The 15767-nt window shown below is 37.5% G+C and overlaps 1 protein-coding gene across 1 annotated transcript in view; it reads right to left on the bottom strand.

Annotated features, from left to right (window-relative positions):
- The window catches only part of GAA (alpha glucosidase), a 475499-nt gene extending 459994 nt beyond the window's left edge, over positions 1-15505 (bottom strand). The window contains exon 1 of the mRNA XM_044069630.1: positions 15487-15505. The gene's annotated coding sequence lies outside the window, so the exon portion shown is untranslated. The remainder of the gene's footprint in view (positions 1-15486) is intronic.
- Between the last annotated feature and the right edge of the window lie 262 nt (positions 15506-15767).

Genomic DNA, 15767 nt, shown 5'->3' with positions numbered 1-15767 from the left:
CTTTGATTTCCGTTTTCTAGTAATTGCTTTTTTGGAAGTCTCCATAATTAGATTCAGCAAGGCCTTAATATGTCTAGGAATTCCTATTCTGTAGCATGTAAGTCTGCCACCTTATTACAGTCCCAAAAAATATGTTCCCAATTACCTCTTTTTTCCTCATCATGCCTCCATTTTATATCTACCTGAGAACATATTCTTTGGAGTCTACTTAGGGTATAACATATCTATGTAAACACTTCCAAGCAAATATCCTAAATCTTCTAGACTTTGTTGCATATTTGGGAGTCGTACATATAACCCCCCATTGTGTCTTTGTGAATTGCTGATCCAGTCTTTCTTCCCAAACCTTACAAATCTCCGACTGATTCTTATAGTTATCATGCAATATTTTACATGCTCTACTAGTTATCCCTTTTTTAACAGCAGCTTCTCTTCTAGATTCTGCTAAAAGCTTTTCCAGTGCTAGTCTTTCACTTAGGATCTCCCTATTTCTTTCTCTTTGCCTATACTCTGATATCAATCCTTGACAGGAAAGGCAATCTCTAGCCTGCAGTCCAAATAAATTCTTGGCCTCTTCCCATGTACTGTATTTAACAGATTGGTTGGCAGTATTTATTTCAAGTCTTAAGAATAAGGGGCTTTTCTGGGAAGTGGATGGGTGTAAGAAAATTTAGGAAATAGGGTGGTATTCATAGTCCTTTCATTTAAGTGCAATGGATATGGACTCTGGTTGCATGTAAGTGCAAGTAAGAAGCAAGACAAAATTCAGAGGCATAAGCTGTGCTTAAGAGTAGCAGTTTGAAACTGATTTGGAAAGTCTTATGCAAATGAGAAATGTATTAAAAAGCTGTGCACTATCAATGTAAGTTAAGCTCTCTTTGTGCCTTTTGTGATTCATAGTTACATTTTGATGCACATTGGTGCCATGTGCAGATGGATTATAAAAAGTGAATTTGCTACTTTTCCAGTCACTTTGCAATCATCACAGGTGCTCAATTTTCCTGCAAGTGTTACTATTTTGGTGCACTGAATGGCACTCCCCTTCCCTGAAGAAGGAAGTATAGGAATAAAATAACTCTCCTGAACTTTGCTGAATAGGAGTTACTGCATAGATTTAGAGCAGACAGGAATATAATAAAGGTTTTGGTAAGCTTGTATGGTACACAAACAGGAAATGTGGCCTTCCTATCCTTGTGGATATCAAGTTATGGAAAACCCACACTGTACTTGCAGTGGAAACCTTTCAGAAACAGACTTGAGACACAGATATCTCACAGGCTTCTGTCCTGAGAACACTGCGGCAGTTCCTCGATATACTTTTGGCACATGTGGGTGACCATATATATTTGTCTGGGTCACCAGTGGACTGAACCAGCACCATGCATACCTTTTACAGAAGGGCATGCTTTACTGAGGTTAATGGTGTGATATATTACACTCATGTAACTATAAGGGCCCCATCTGGACCATGGCAGGGAGTGGTACCTCAGCAAGTAGGGCTACCATTCCATCAACTGCCAGTTACTTTTTCATACATGCATACAGGTGCGTCACAAACACATTGGCCCTGCATGCCGTCAGTGTCCATGATTCATACATTTGACACACAAGTTTGCTACACCGCCACTTCCTGCATTGCAGGATTCATCATGGACACCTAGTTGGTAAGTGCAAATAACTATCTCTACCTGGCTCTCAGTGGTAACAGCCTGGGTCTGAACTATGTTATGCTAGATTTGATGGTTAGCAGGCAAAACCTTGTGTTTCTCTGAACCTAGCTGTAATAGATGTTTTTACCTGGTAATGGCACCTCAGCAAGGGCTGTTTCTTCATTGAGTGGTTCTAGCTGTGCACACAAAACAGGTGTTGAGCTCTGGTGTGACAACTTTGGGCCTGTGTGTTGTTATAATGCCCTTTCCTTTTTAATCTGTGTGTGTGAGCCTGTGTCACTGACTATGGAGTTATCCACCTGTTGTGTGGTAAGGGGCCCTAACAGTACACTTTGTGACTTTGTGTCACTGTCATGAGATTGTCTCATAAGTATGAGAGTAATAGCATCTGAGACAGCCATTCTGCTGTCTACAGCAGCAGGCTGTGGCACAGCACAGCATGCCGTTGTTTCTGCTCCTGACCCTGGTAGGACACACATAATGATATGGTTAATGTGATCTTTGACAGGTATACCCTTCTGTAATACATTTGGGGTGGCTACACATTACAGATGTTATTTGCAGTGGTGGTGCTACAGCTGATGTTGATGGGGTATGTGATAAGAAAATATTTCACAGTTTTATGTACACAGTTACCATATGACAAAACCTAGCCTGAAATTACCAATACCAGCAAAACACTGAATATTCTGTACTGTCTGTATGTGGATGTTGGAGTTATCCAAAGGTACTGGGTGTCCATGCCACATCAAATGAACCCAGCACTCTCCTCTACATCAGTCATCAAACTTTATAGAGAGCAAATACTCCTCATTAGGTGTTAAAAGTTGGACAGTGGAAGGCCCACCACTGATGTTGCTATGGGTAACTACATTCTGCTGAACCTACCATGTAATTAGCTCTTTTCCTACCAGGTATGGTTCTTTGCCCTTTTACCATTTCTGTCAGCCACAACTTGAATTCACACCTTTGCTTGCTCAGCATGCTTTGGACTTCCTTTTCCAAAAATACATGTTCCATATTTTCTAAGGGTATCCATGAGGATATGATTCTCCACAGCATTGAAACTCTCTCTCTCTCTCATGTGCCTTGCTTCCTAATGCCACAAAAACTTTTCCCCATAAATATAACTTCAGAAGTAATTGTATACACCTACTTTTTGTGAATATAATCAATTCTTTAAAGGCCCTCCATTTGAGGAATTGACCATTAACAATACAAACAAACAAAAAATACATTAGATATGCTCAACAGTTTTGTTCATTCCCTGTTTCATTGTTGTAATGATTCTTTCCATTTCTATTTTCTCTGTGTTACATATGGTCACTTCGTTATCTGTAATACTGTGCACAGTGTAAAATAGGCCTATGAGCCAGTATTGAAAGAGTGGGGGAAAGAAAATGCCAAGTAATTTTTTTAGTTGTTTATTCCTTCAATTGCAGTAAGACTTCCTGCAATTTGGTCCCGACAGTAGCAAGGTTGGAGTGAAGGGGAGGCTTGGGGGGGAGGGGGTCAGCTGTCCAGGAGCAAAGTTTTTGAGGGTGCAATTGGGTAATCTAGATCCCTCTTTAGTAATAGTGCATACCAGATTTTAATGCCAGTATTCCACCTGTGGTCAAAGCTGAGTGATTTAGCGATCTGTGCATGGTTTAAATGTAGCAAGCTGTTTTCTACAGTTTAAAATGGGAAAAAAAAGAGTTTTTTTGTTATGTTTCTTTTTTAAGTTAAATTTGAGTGCTGTAGCTCCCCATGCATTGTGCAAACTGTAGCATCGGCTTGGTACAAATGTAACGAGCACTTTGCTACAGATTAAACAGAAAAAAATCCTCTCCCCCAAGTTAAATCTGAGTGCTGTTGCACTCCATGTGTGGTATAAACTGTAGCATCAGCTTGTTACAAATGTAGTACAGAAGCCATTCTAGCTTCAATTGCACGGAAAGTCAAGTAGAACAGATTACAATGGTTCAGGTGCATGCACAGGAAAGCAGGAGACCCTCTGGTGAAGAAGATGATTTGGCACAGACAGGCAGAGGGCAAGAGGAAATGAGGGCATCCAGCAAAGAGACGGATGGAATGTGTGAGAGAAGACCTGTGACAGTCAAGCATGACTGCCAAATAAAACAGGAGTGACACTGAATTGCGAGAGATGGTGACAGTTGATGCAACACCCCCAACTTCATGTAGTGGATAAAATGGGATTGATGATGATGATGATTGCAAATTTACACATATATGAATAACATTTGGGACATTTCCACACATACTTTCACTCTTCTCAGATCAGTTTACATACTTCAGATATGTGAGTCAGTACTGGGGTTCCATTGCAAGTCTGAGAATCTCTAAAAGCATTGCTGCTAGTTCATACTTAGCTTCTTTACATACAGGCATTGCAACACTAAACGCACATTTGCCTTATGCATTTGTGAATTGTGGGGCCATAAATACCACCCACAGACTTTCCAAAAGTTTTCAGTTAAGAGGTACTAGGCAGGCTTTTTCTCTTTCTCGTCTTATAGTCAGTATTTATTCAGAACCCTTAGCATGCAGGTTGAAGCAGATACAAGTGGTTATGAGCTGCATGCATTTACTCACAAGCAGGCATAATACTCAAATTACTTGCTTCCATATCTGACATATCCTGAAAGGGATTTGCATGCAATATTTCAGGAACTTTGTCAAAATGCTAGAATTGCTGGATATAAGATGCACACAAAAAATGAAATCAAAAAGGTTAATTATTCACCCAGTGACAGGTTGTGTGAAGAGCATCCACTTCTGAGTGACTTCTATCATGTAGTTTACATTGGACTAAAGTTAACAGACACAACTGAAAAGTCATTCACACAAGGGAGTGTTTAAATAAAATAAAAGAACTAAATGAGAAGTGGAAGAATATTTGGCTAGATGACACAGAGAATTCAGTCAGTCCAGTGGTTTGTTCTTCCACTAGTATTTTACATGCCTCTGGGTTTCTCTCTCCCTCCATTAGCAAACTGAGAAAAATCAATATACAATTTATATGGCTGGAAGAAAAACCTTGGGTGGCATGGAGCATTAGAACTTTGCCAACAGAAACAGGAAGATTTGTTGTCCTTGACTTTGAGACATACTGCAAGGCAGTTAGGCTTAAAATGTCACAATAAATACTGGACCCAAACCATCACTCTAGATGGAAAGCCTTCATTCACTGCAATGAAGCTCAGGAAGTTTGCACTGTAACTTCCAATGTGCGGAGCCTAAGCTTTTTGACAGAATCAAATTATGTCCTTACATTTCAAACAAATGTTCATATCTTTGAAACCATAGGGATTATGAAAGAAGTATAAATGGCAAACTCTTCAGCACAACCTATTTTTATAGTGGTAGTATTCTTTTGGTTGTAGGTCTTAAACCAAATTTTATAAGTCACAGTAAACATATTACATTTGTAATATTTTGAAAACAACTTACACTATCTCAGTAACCACTCAAGATACACACATACTGTCAGTGGCATTTTATTCATCTAGCTGAGAGCTTTCATTTGAGGCTAAGAAGTTCTGTCTGGTTTACCTGGTTGTTGAGATATTTAGAAAAATGTGAAAATTATATATATGTAAATTAATATCATAAAAACAACAGTTAATATCTATTCACCTGCAGTAGACAAAGGTCAAATATCAATGCAGTTGAGTTTGTTATTGTATAAGCTTTAAGATGAAATCTTTTAAAACCTTAAAATGTCAAAATACAAGAAAAACATGCTGAAACAGATGCCTTAGACACTGCAGATGGAAGGGACATTTTAGTCACGAATAACTAAGGTTATTATATATAGTACACTGTGAAAGATTTATTTGTATTTACTTATTTTTAAAAATTTGATATTCTGTAAAACCTTTCAGACAAACAAGTGCAATCTGTTAGATAGTGTTTTCCAAATAAGTTTCTTCTTTCTTCTTAATAAACTTACTTTATCAATAACTAAAAGAAAAAAATGTGTTTGCAGATGACTGCTCTGAGTGTCATTATTTGTTCATCCACTGATATGCAATTGCTCCATTAAGGGTTAAATTGTCAAAAAATGGTGCAATGACAATGGTCTCAAACTAAATGCAAAAAATTGCAGTATAGTTCAGTGTGTTTAAAAAAAACACATCTCCATATTCTATCACATGATGACACACCTCTCCAAACATACAATATCATCAGAGATCTAAGTTGAGAATCCCTCATCCTTTGACTGTCGTGACTCCACATCATAGCTCTCAACTGTCCAGACTTTTGCCTCATATTTTTGGTCTGTTCTTCATAAAATTTGTGGTTTTCTGGCAAATCATTGAGGATTGAAGTCAATAAATAATGACAGACAACATTTGAGTTTCAAACTTTATATCCTTCAGAAAATGCATGCTAACACATCTTTTATTTAAGCAACTTTTTAACTTTATAAGAGCAGTATTCAAAATCTGTCCCTATTTTGGGGTGTTTGTCTCTGTTATTTTTGGCTTTGTTGAGATTTCTTGTGCTAAGAATTTGGGAGGTATGCTCCACAGTAATTAGGAACTGCTTTTATTTGATTTTATTTTATTTTTATTTATGTGTGAGTGTGCTTATGTTTCTGTCTGCGTGTGTGAGTGAATGGGCGTATGTATGTGTTTGAGTGTGTTTATGTTTCTGTCTGCATGTGTGAGTGTGCTTATGTTTCTGTCTGCGTGTGTGAGTGAATGTGCGTATGTATGTGTTTGAGTGTGTTTATGTTTCTGTCTACATGTGTGAGTGTGCTTATGTTTCTGTCTGCGTGTGTGAGTGAATGTGCGTATGTATGTGTTTGAGTGTGTTTATGTTTCTGTCTGCATGTGTGAGTGTGCTTATGTTTCTGTCTGCGTGTGTGAGTGAATGTGCGTATGTATGTGTTTGAGTGTGTTTATGTTTCTGTCTGCATGTGTGAGTGTGCTTATGTTTCTGTCTGCGTGTGAGTGAATGTGCGTATGTATGTGTTTGAGTGTGTGTATGTTTCTGTCTGCATGTGTGAGTGTGTTCATGTTTCTGTCTGCATGTGTATGTGCTTATGTTTCTGTCTGCGTGTGTGAGTGAATGTGCGTATGAATGCAGAATGTATTTGTGTGTGAAAGTAGAAGATACTGTGTATGTCTCTATGAGACAGTGAAGAGTGAGACTGATCAAGCCGTTATTTTACACTCACTAAGCAGCGCTTTTGCTGTTTAGTGAGTGTAAAATAAAGATAAGTGAAAAGGAAAAAAAGTGTGTGTGTGTGTGTGTGTGTGTGTGTGTGTGTGTGTGTGTGTGTGTGCGTGTGTGTGCGCATGCGCGAGACAGACAGAGAGAGAGAGTGAAGAGTGAAAGCAATCCCTGGCAGCAGCAGCAGTATCAGTTAAGAGGTTTATGTACCTCTTGACCATACCTCTCAACCTCTCACAATAAACCTGGACAAAGCCACAGATAATAGGGACAGATTTTAAATATTGCTCTTATAAACTTAAAAAGCTGCTAGATTCAGAAAAAGGTTTCCATTAGGTATGCATACCTCTTGACCATCCATACGTCTCAACCTCTCACAGAATAAATCTGGATAGAGCCACAAATAATAGGGACAGATTTAAATATTGCTTTTATAAACTTAGAAAGTTGCTAGAATAAGCACTGAAAACCCTGCTTCCATTTCCAACATCCTATCTTTGTGAAGCAAAGTTTTCTGAATGACAGCAACCAAAATGAAATAGGAACACATTTTGGGTGTCATTGTCTCCCATCACCCCTAGATGGGACCGTCTTGTTGCAGGGAAACAGGCTCAAGGGTCCCATTGTTTCTGCATTATAGTGAGATGCACTTTATTATGCTTTATTTTTAGGCACGCGCGATGGCTGGTCTGTGGAAAATTGTCTTACATGAAACTGGTCCTTGGTGCATAAAAAGGTTGGAGACCGCTGTGCTACAGTACAGATTTCTTGAGCCAGCTTAATCTTAAAAATGTCTCTCATTTCTGAGTTGCAAAATAACATCTACAGTTTCACTGAAGTTATCCTAAAGGAAATTATCACTTGTATCACACCTGAAAGAGTGGGAATGATGTCAAAGAAATGTCTTAAAGTTCCTACATTTGAAATTATGTTCCTTGTAAATACAGTGGTTAGTTAATAACAGCACTTTGCATGCAGTTTGCTTTCCTAATAAATATTTAATCACTACTATCCACCCTTAAAAAAGAAACTGGAGAAACAGCCTTCTGTTTTTTATGTCCCGTGACACAATGCCAGTTTTCTTCAATAAATTCCAGCCCCTTCTTACCTGTGATTTTTATCCCTAATTATAGTCACCCCTATCAGCAGAATCTCCTTTTTCTATTTCTTTGTTGGCTTAGTTTTTAGAATAATTTTTGTTACTTTATGAATATAGTATTCTGTACGGTTAGTGTTATTCTTCTTAAAGATCTACATCCATAATTCCAGTCTCTCCTTGTTTCTTGAGCTTCCCCCCATTTCATCATAATCCCTTTCCACTTTGAATTATAAATTTCTGCTTGTGCTATGTATAAGAGCCTTAACTTTGTAGCTCTGAAATACCCCTTCAAATCAGGTAATCCCAGACTGCCTTTTTTATTGGAAGAATCAGCTTATCCTACCTGACTCTTGCAGTCTTCCCCTCCCAGATATAATCCTTCAGCTCTTTATTAATAGCTATCCCCAATTTCTCCTCTGGTTGATAAAAATATGCCTACCTGTTTATAAAACTAAAGGAACTAAAAACATTTTAAATGCTTGTACCTTGTTATCCATATCCATAATTCCCTCATATCCTTGGCTGCTACACCTGAATCTTTTTAAATCCATACTCCTAAGTGCTTCATTTCATCGATAGAGCTCAGAGTCTTAAGTAAAAAGATCACTGGACTGAAGAACCTTAATTACCCTGACAGACAGAGAGACAGACATCTCTCTGTACTTAGTCTATTACAGATTCCTTAGTGGTGATGTGTCTTGCCTTTTTTGCATGAAATACTCTTTCCTCCTAGACTTCCTATACTTTTGTAGATAAAATGGCTCAACAAACATTTGCACAAAACACCTGAATGCTTAACAACACATTAATAGGACATGGTGGCATAAGAGATTTATATCCCAATGCATTTCCTGCCTCTGGTGTAAACTTCCACTGCATGTCAAATAGACTAGTACCTTTATCACTTTCAAGGTATATCTCAAAAAATGGATGGGTAGCTGCACACTGTCTCCTACTTTATCATGTCTCCTAGTAATATTTCAGGCAGCAGGAAGCTTGACTAGGCTCATGAAGGTCTGAACACTGGCTGCCTACCATTAGCCTGTGGACCAAGTTATCAATATTAACTTTGCAATAGTCCATATCCACCACTAGGAAATGAGCAAGGATATACAGCATTTATGTTTCTCTCTGCAGCTGGTGAAATAAAAATAAATAAATAAATAATGTCAGCTTCTCAAAAAAAAAAAATCTATGCTTCTACTAGTCTAAAGAATTGCTTTTGGGGACCCTGTCCACAAACATAAAAAGACATGCCAGTATAAAATGTACCAGTCTTGAAGGATCACGGAATTTGATTTGACATAACCTTACATTAAGTCATCAGAATACCCTAGCTGTATGTTAACACAAAAAAAATGACTACAAAATTACTGAAATGCTTTGGTCCAAAGATGAGGAAAGCAATGGACAAAAACATCCTCACTAATCTGTTACAGCAGCGGTCCCCAACCATCGGGCCATGGGTGATTTGGTACCAGGCCACACAGAAAGTTTTAGGCAGGGAGTGAAACAAAAAAGTGAATGTGCGTATGTATGTGTTTATGTTTCTGTCTGCATGTGTGAGTGTGCTTATGTTTCTGTCTGCGTGTGTGAGTGAATGTGCGTATGTATGTGTTTGAGTGTGTTTATGTTTCTGTCTGCATGTGTGAGTGTGCTTATGTTTCTGTCTGCGTGTGTGAGTGAATGTGCATATGTATGTGTTTGAGTGTGTTTGTTTCTGTCTGCATGTGTGAGTGTGCTTATGTTTCTGTCTGCATGTGTGAGTGTGCTTATGTTTCTGTCTGCGTGTGTGAGTGTGCTTATGTTTCTGTCTGCGTGTGTGAGTGTGCTTATGTTTCTGTCTGCGTGTGTGAGTGTGTTTATGTTTCTGTCTGCGTGTGAGTGTGTTTATGTTTCTGTCTGCGTGTGTGAGTGTGCTTATGTTTCTGTCTGCGTGTGTGAGTGTGTTTATGTTTCTGTCTGCGTGTGTGAGTGTGCTTATGTTTCTGTCTGCGTGTGTGAGTGTGCTTATGTTTCTGTCTGCGTGTGTGAGTGTGCTTATGTTTCTGTCTGCGTGTGTGAGAGTGCTTATGTTTCTGTCTGCGTGTGTGAGTGAATGTGCGTATGAATGCAGAATGTATTTGTGTTTGAAAGTAGAAGATACTGTGTATGTCTCTATGAGACAGTGAAGAGTGAGATTGATCAAGCCGTTATTTTACACTCACTAAGCAGCGCTTTTGCTGTTTAGTGAGTGTAAAATAAAGATAAGTGAAAAGGAAAAAAAGTGTGTGTGTGTGTGTGTGTGTATGTGTGTGTGTGTGTGTGTGTGTCTGTGTGTGTGTGTGTGTGTGTGTGTGTGTGTGTGTGTGTGTGTGTGTGTGTGTGTGTGTGTGTGTGTGACAGACAGAGAGAGAGTGAAGAGTGAAAGCAATCCAATCCCTGGCAGCAGCAGTATCAGTTAAGAGGTTTATGTACCTCTTGACTATACCTCTCAACCTCTCACACAATAAACCTGGACAAAGCCACAGATAATAGGGACAGATTTTAAATATTGCTCTTATAAACTTAAAAAGTTGCTAGATTCAGAAAAAGGTTTCCATTAGGTATGCGTACCTCTTGACCATCCATACGTCTCAACCTCTCACAGAATAAATCTGGATAGAGCCACAAATAATAGGGACAGATTTAAATATTGCTTTTATAAACTTAGAAAGTTGCTAGAATAAGCACTGAAAACCCTGCTTCCATTTCCAACATCCTATCTTTGTGAAGCAAATTTTTCTGAATGACAGCAACCAAAATGAAATAGGAACACATTTTGGGTGTCATTGTCTCCCATCACCCCTAGATGGGACCGTCTTGTTGCAGGGAAACAGGCTCAAGGGTCCCACTGTTTCTGCATTATGGTGAGTTGCACTTTATTATGCTTTATTTTTATGCACGCGCGATGGGTGGTCTGTGGAAAATTGTCTTACATGAAACTGGTCCTTGGTGCAAAAAAAGGTTGGAGACCGCTGTGCTACAGTACAGATTTCTTGAGCCAGCTTAATCTTAAAAATCCAATAAATAAATGAAGCCACGGAGGTAGAATAAATGAATGAAAGCAAATGCTCCAAATAGCGTACACAAGATTTATTTGCCCGCTTTCGTAAAACACTTCATCAGAATAAAATGCAAGAGTAAAACACACATTATATATGCCCATTAATTAAATAATTAACTAATCAAACATCAATAATGACACAATAAAAAATGAATTAATTAAAAAATGATGCGACTCTCTGCTTATCAGTGATGTATAAATTACGATGTTTCAAAAAACATTTTAAATTAATACATTCATTCAACCCTGGCGGTCTGTCTGATTTCAATTTAATTTGCCAGATAGCTTCCCTTTGTTCAAGATAACATTTAAAATCCCCTCCCCTAGGATCAACTGGACAAACTTCCAACACAGTAAACAAGAATTTTTTGAAAAATAAACAACTAGTTGAATGCTTGTACAGAGCATTGGTATAGTCTCTAGACTTAATAGCATAGATATGTTCCTTAATACACATACTAAGTTTTCTGGTAGTCATTCCTACATAAAATGCAGGACATCCAGAACAAAAAGAAATGTAAACAACATTACTGGTGTTACAATTAACTGAACCAGGTACCTCAAGAGTGTAATCAATAGTACAAACAGCAATATAAGGACTAACAGAAATGAATCTACAAATAGTGCACTGATGACAACAGCGCATGCCCTTTTTGTTAGACACAGGACCACTGACTGTATGTTTGTTATTTTCCAAAATCTTTTTGACATTAAATTCATTACGAAACACAAATTTAGGTTTATCACCTAAAACTTTGTAAATGTCAGAATTACCCTTAATGACCTTCCAATTGTTTTCCAAAATAGACATAAAATGAAAACTATCACTACTCATCTCAAAAGAACAAATTAAATTAGAACCATCCAAAAAATCAGATTTCTGAGGAATGGGTCCAAAATTGCCACTAGATGAAGTAGCCAGAATTGCAGCAAAATCAGTGAAACGCCTATCATAAACTTCCTTAGCTATTTTCTCTAAAAAAATTATGTCATATCCTCTCTTAGAAAACAGCTCAATGATAAAATTAAATTCACTAGTTAAATCACAGTCTCTAGTAGTCATACGGCATGCCCGGATAAGTTGCCCCTTAGGAATGTTCTTGATCATGTGCCTGGGGTGCCCGCTAGAGAAATGCAGATAACCATTGGTAAAGGTTTCTTTACGGTGAATTTTACTTTGAAATTGACAAATAATGGGATCCCACCAAAAGTGAATGTCCAAAAAATTGATGGCTAAGCCAACATCACCTTTGGTAAATTTCAAAAAACCCGGAAGTGAATTCACTTCAAAGATAAACCTATCAACGGTGTCAGGTCCCCCTTCAATAATAAATACCAAGTCATCGATAAACCTGCAGAAAAATTCTACCTGAAATTTTTGTTGTAATAATGGCATGGCCTCAAGCTCCCGCCATGCCATGACTATATTGGCATAAGCCGGTGCAGCTGGGGAGCCCATGGCCACCCCTCTTTTTTGTTTGTAATATTTTTGTCCAAACAAAAAGAAATTGTTGTGTAATACTAATTCAATGAACATACAAATGGTGTTGATAGTGGTAGTAGAAAAACATTGTTTTTCACACAAATAACTTCGAACTGCTTCCACCCCATCATCATGGGGGATGCAGGTATAAAGAGACACAACATCAATAGTGAAAATAATGTGTTTGTTAACATCAAAAGAAAAAGTATCAGAAAAAATTCGTAATTTACTCAAAAAATGCCAGGAATCTCTGATATAGGATTGCTGATCCGTAAGTAAAGATCCCAACATAGAATCAATGACCAAGGCAACCCCTTCAGTGATGGAATGGGGGGAAGAAACAATAGGCCTAAAAGGTGGCTCAAGAACATTTTTGTGTGTTTTCGGTATTCCAAAAATCACACCAATCTTGGGCTCCGTTACGACACAAAAATCATATAATTCAATAGTAATGTCCCCAGACATAAGACAGTCATATAAGTAAGAATGTATCATTCTAAACTGTCGATGTATGAAATGTAAGGAAACATGCTCATATTCTAAAGGGTTATCTAACAATTTCAGCATAGAAGTTTGATATTTTTCTTGACTCATAATAACAATGTTAGCCCCCTTGTCACTCTTCATAAACCTAAGTTGACTAGTTAATTTTTGCAAATTAAACAAGGCAGATTTCTCTTGGATGGTCATGTTGTGATGAATGTTAACATGTTTAAAAGATAAATGATCATTAACATCCTGAATACATTGTTCCTGAAAAACTTTTAAAGTATGATGTAATGTAGGATTAAAAGATTATATTGCTGTTTGTACTATTGATTACACTCTTGAGGTACCTGGTTCAGTTAATTGTAACACCAGTAATGTTGTTTACATTTCTTTTTGTTCTGGATGTCCTGCATTTTATGTAGGAATGACTACCAGAAAACTTAGTATGCGTATTAAGGAACATATCTACGCTATTAAGTCTAGAGACTGTACCAATGCTCTGTACAAGCATTCAACTAGTTGTTTATTTTTCAAAAAATTCTTGTTTACTGTGTTGGAAGTTTGTCCAGTTGATCCTAGGGGAGGGGATTTTAAATGTTATCTTGAACAAAGGGAAGCTATCTGGCAAATTAAATTGAAATCAGACAGACCGCCAGGGTTGAATGAATGTATTAATTTAAAATGTTTTTTGAAACATCGTAATTTATACATCACTGATAAGCAGAGTCGCATCATTTTTTGATTAATTCATTTTTTATTGTGTCATTATTGATGTTTGATTAGTTAATTATTTAATTAATGGGCGTATATAATGTGTGTTTTACTCTTGCATTTTATTCTGATGAAGTGTTTTACGAAAGCGGGCAAATAAATCTTGTGTACGCTATTTGGAGCATTTGCTTTCATTCATTTATTCTACCTCCGTGGCTTCATTTATTTATTTAATCTTAAAAATGTCTCTCATTTCTATGAGTTGCAAAATAACATCTACAGTTTCACTGAAGTTATCCTAAAGGAAATTATCACTTGTATCACACCTGAAAGAGTGGGAATGATGTCAAAGAAATGTCTTAAAGTTCCTACATTTGAAATTACGTTCCTTGTAAATACAGTGGTTAGTTAATAACAGCACTTTGCATGCAGTTTGCTTTCCTAATCAATATTTAATCACTACTATCCACCCTTAAAAAAGAAACTGGAGAAACAGCCTTCTGTTTTTTTTGTCCCCTGACACAATGCCATTTCACCAAAAATGGTAGATATGCAGCTCATCTTCAGACTTGTCAGGTGCAAATTATCTGCACACCTACAAGGGAATAGTAGATGTGAATATGTATGTGCACAACAATGCTCCCATCCTAGTAATAAAATAATCTTAAGATACATATGCAACTTTTGATTTTCTAGAGATATCTCTGAACTATTACCTGTATAATCACTTGTTTTGTTACAAGCCTACTGTTTGGTGTGCCCATAATCTCCTTTCTGTACAACAGATTTCTGAGTTGTGTTGCCACATTACTGCTTAGCATTTTGATATTTATCTGGCCTCTAGTATGGTACTGTAAGAAAGTTTTTAAGATAACTCACCTAATTAATTATTAAATACATAAAAACATAGTTATGAAATTGATTTTGCAATATTTGCAGTACACACCTAGCCAGTCAGTTCACCTGACAGCTAGTCAGAATGACTATGCTGATCATCTGGCAGCAAAAACATGTAAACAAAGTTATTTTCCATTATCTGATAACAGCAGGATATGGAAGCCCAGCCACTGTTTCAGAGTAACATTTATTATACAGTCTCTTCCAGCTTTTGACTTGGGATTCATGAATACACAAGATCTGTGGATGCCTGTTGTACTGACAGAATACTTACCATGTCATTTTGGTTTTCACAAGTTCTGCTTACCATTACGAAGTTACACTTAACACAGTACCCAGTTCATTACACTTTCATTTATATCTCAGCACGTTAAACAGGTAACTACTCTGCCAGGAGATTTTATGGAATGACAATACAACTGAAAAACAATGTTTTGCTAGAAGCATAACAACTCTTCATTTGGTGAAAGGTATACACAGTAAGACTGTATTGGATTCCAGAATTGCTCAAGGCGGAGTGTTCGACATATTCAAGTCACAGAAGTATAACTAAGGTGTGCTGCGTGTCCCCCAGCCTTTCACAAATTAGGTATGCTGAAATCAGCACAGATGGTAAGACTGTCTACAGCAGTACATCAGTACTTCTAATTATATTACAACTCTCCTTATGTATGCATGAGAAAGTACTGCTTTCTGCATAACCTTACCATTCATTATTAATACCACATGGAATTTACTAAATGTTGCACCCTTTGGCAAAATTACATTTGTTATACTCTACAGTGCTTTTTGAACTAGGATAGATAAATGTCACAGCCTTTTAAGTGAAGGAAAAGTACAAAAGTACAGTTGTGTAAACAGCACTTACCTGTAATAGTGGATGTTAGGATTCTTCACTGCTGAGGTAGCCTGTTGTATCCTGCCAGGGATACAGCAACCAGCCAGCTTCCAAAAGCTTTTATCCCCTCCCACACTTTCAGTCTGGCTGCTTATAGGCTAAGCCCTTGTTGTAGGGAGCTATATAAACAGCTACAGTTTCTAAAAATCTTAAGGACTTTCTTGCCCTTCAACAAAAAATGGGGAACGCATCCTGAATTAACCAAGATATAAACAACAAAGAAGCAACTTTTAATCCCACCAAAACTACAA

Source organism: Protopterus annectens, chromosome 4.part0 (assembly GCF_019279795.1).
Source record: "Protopterus annectens isolate FY-2018-M chromosome 4.part0, PAN1.0, whole genome shotgun sequence".
Taxonomy (NCBI): Eukaryota; Metazoa; Chordata; order Ceratodontiformes; family Protopteridae; genus Protopterus; species Protopterus annectens.
Note: the sequence above shows the minus strand (reverse complement) of the source record. Positions and strands in the feature narration are given on the sequence as shown.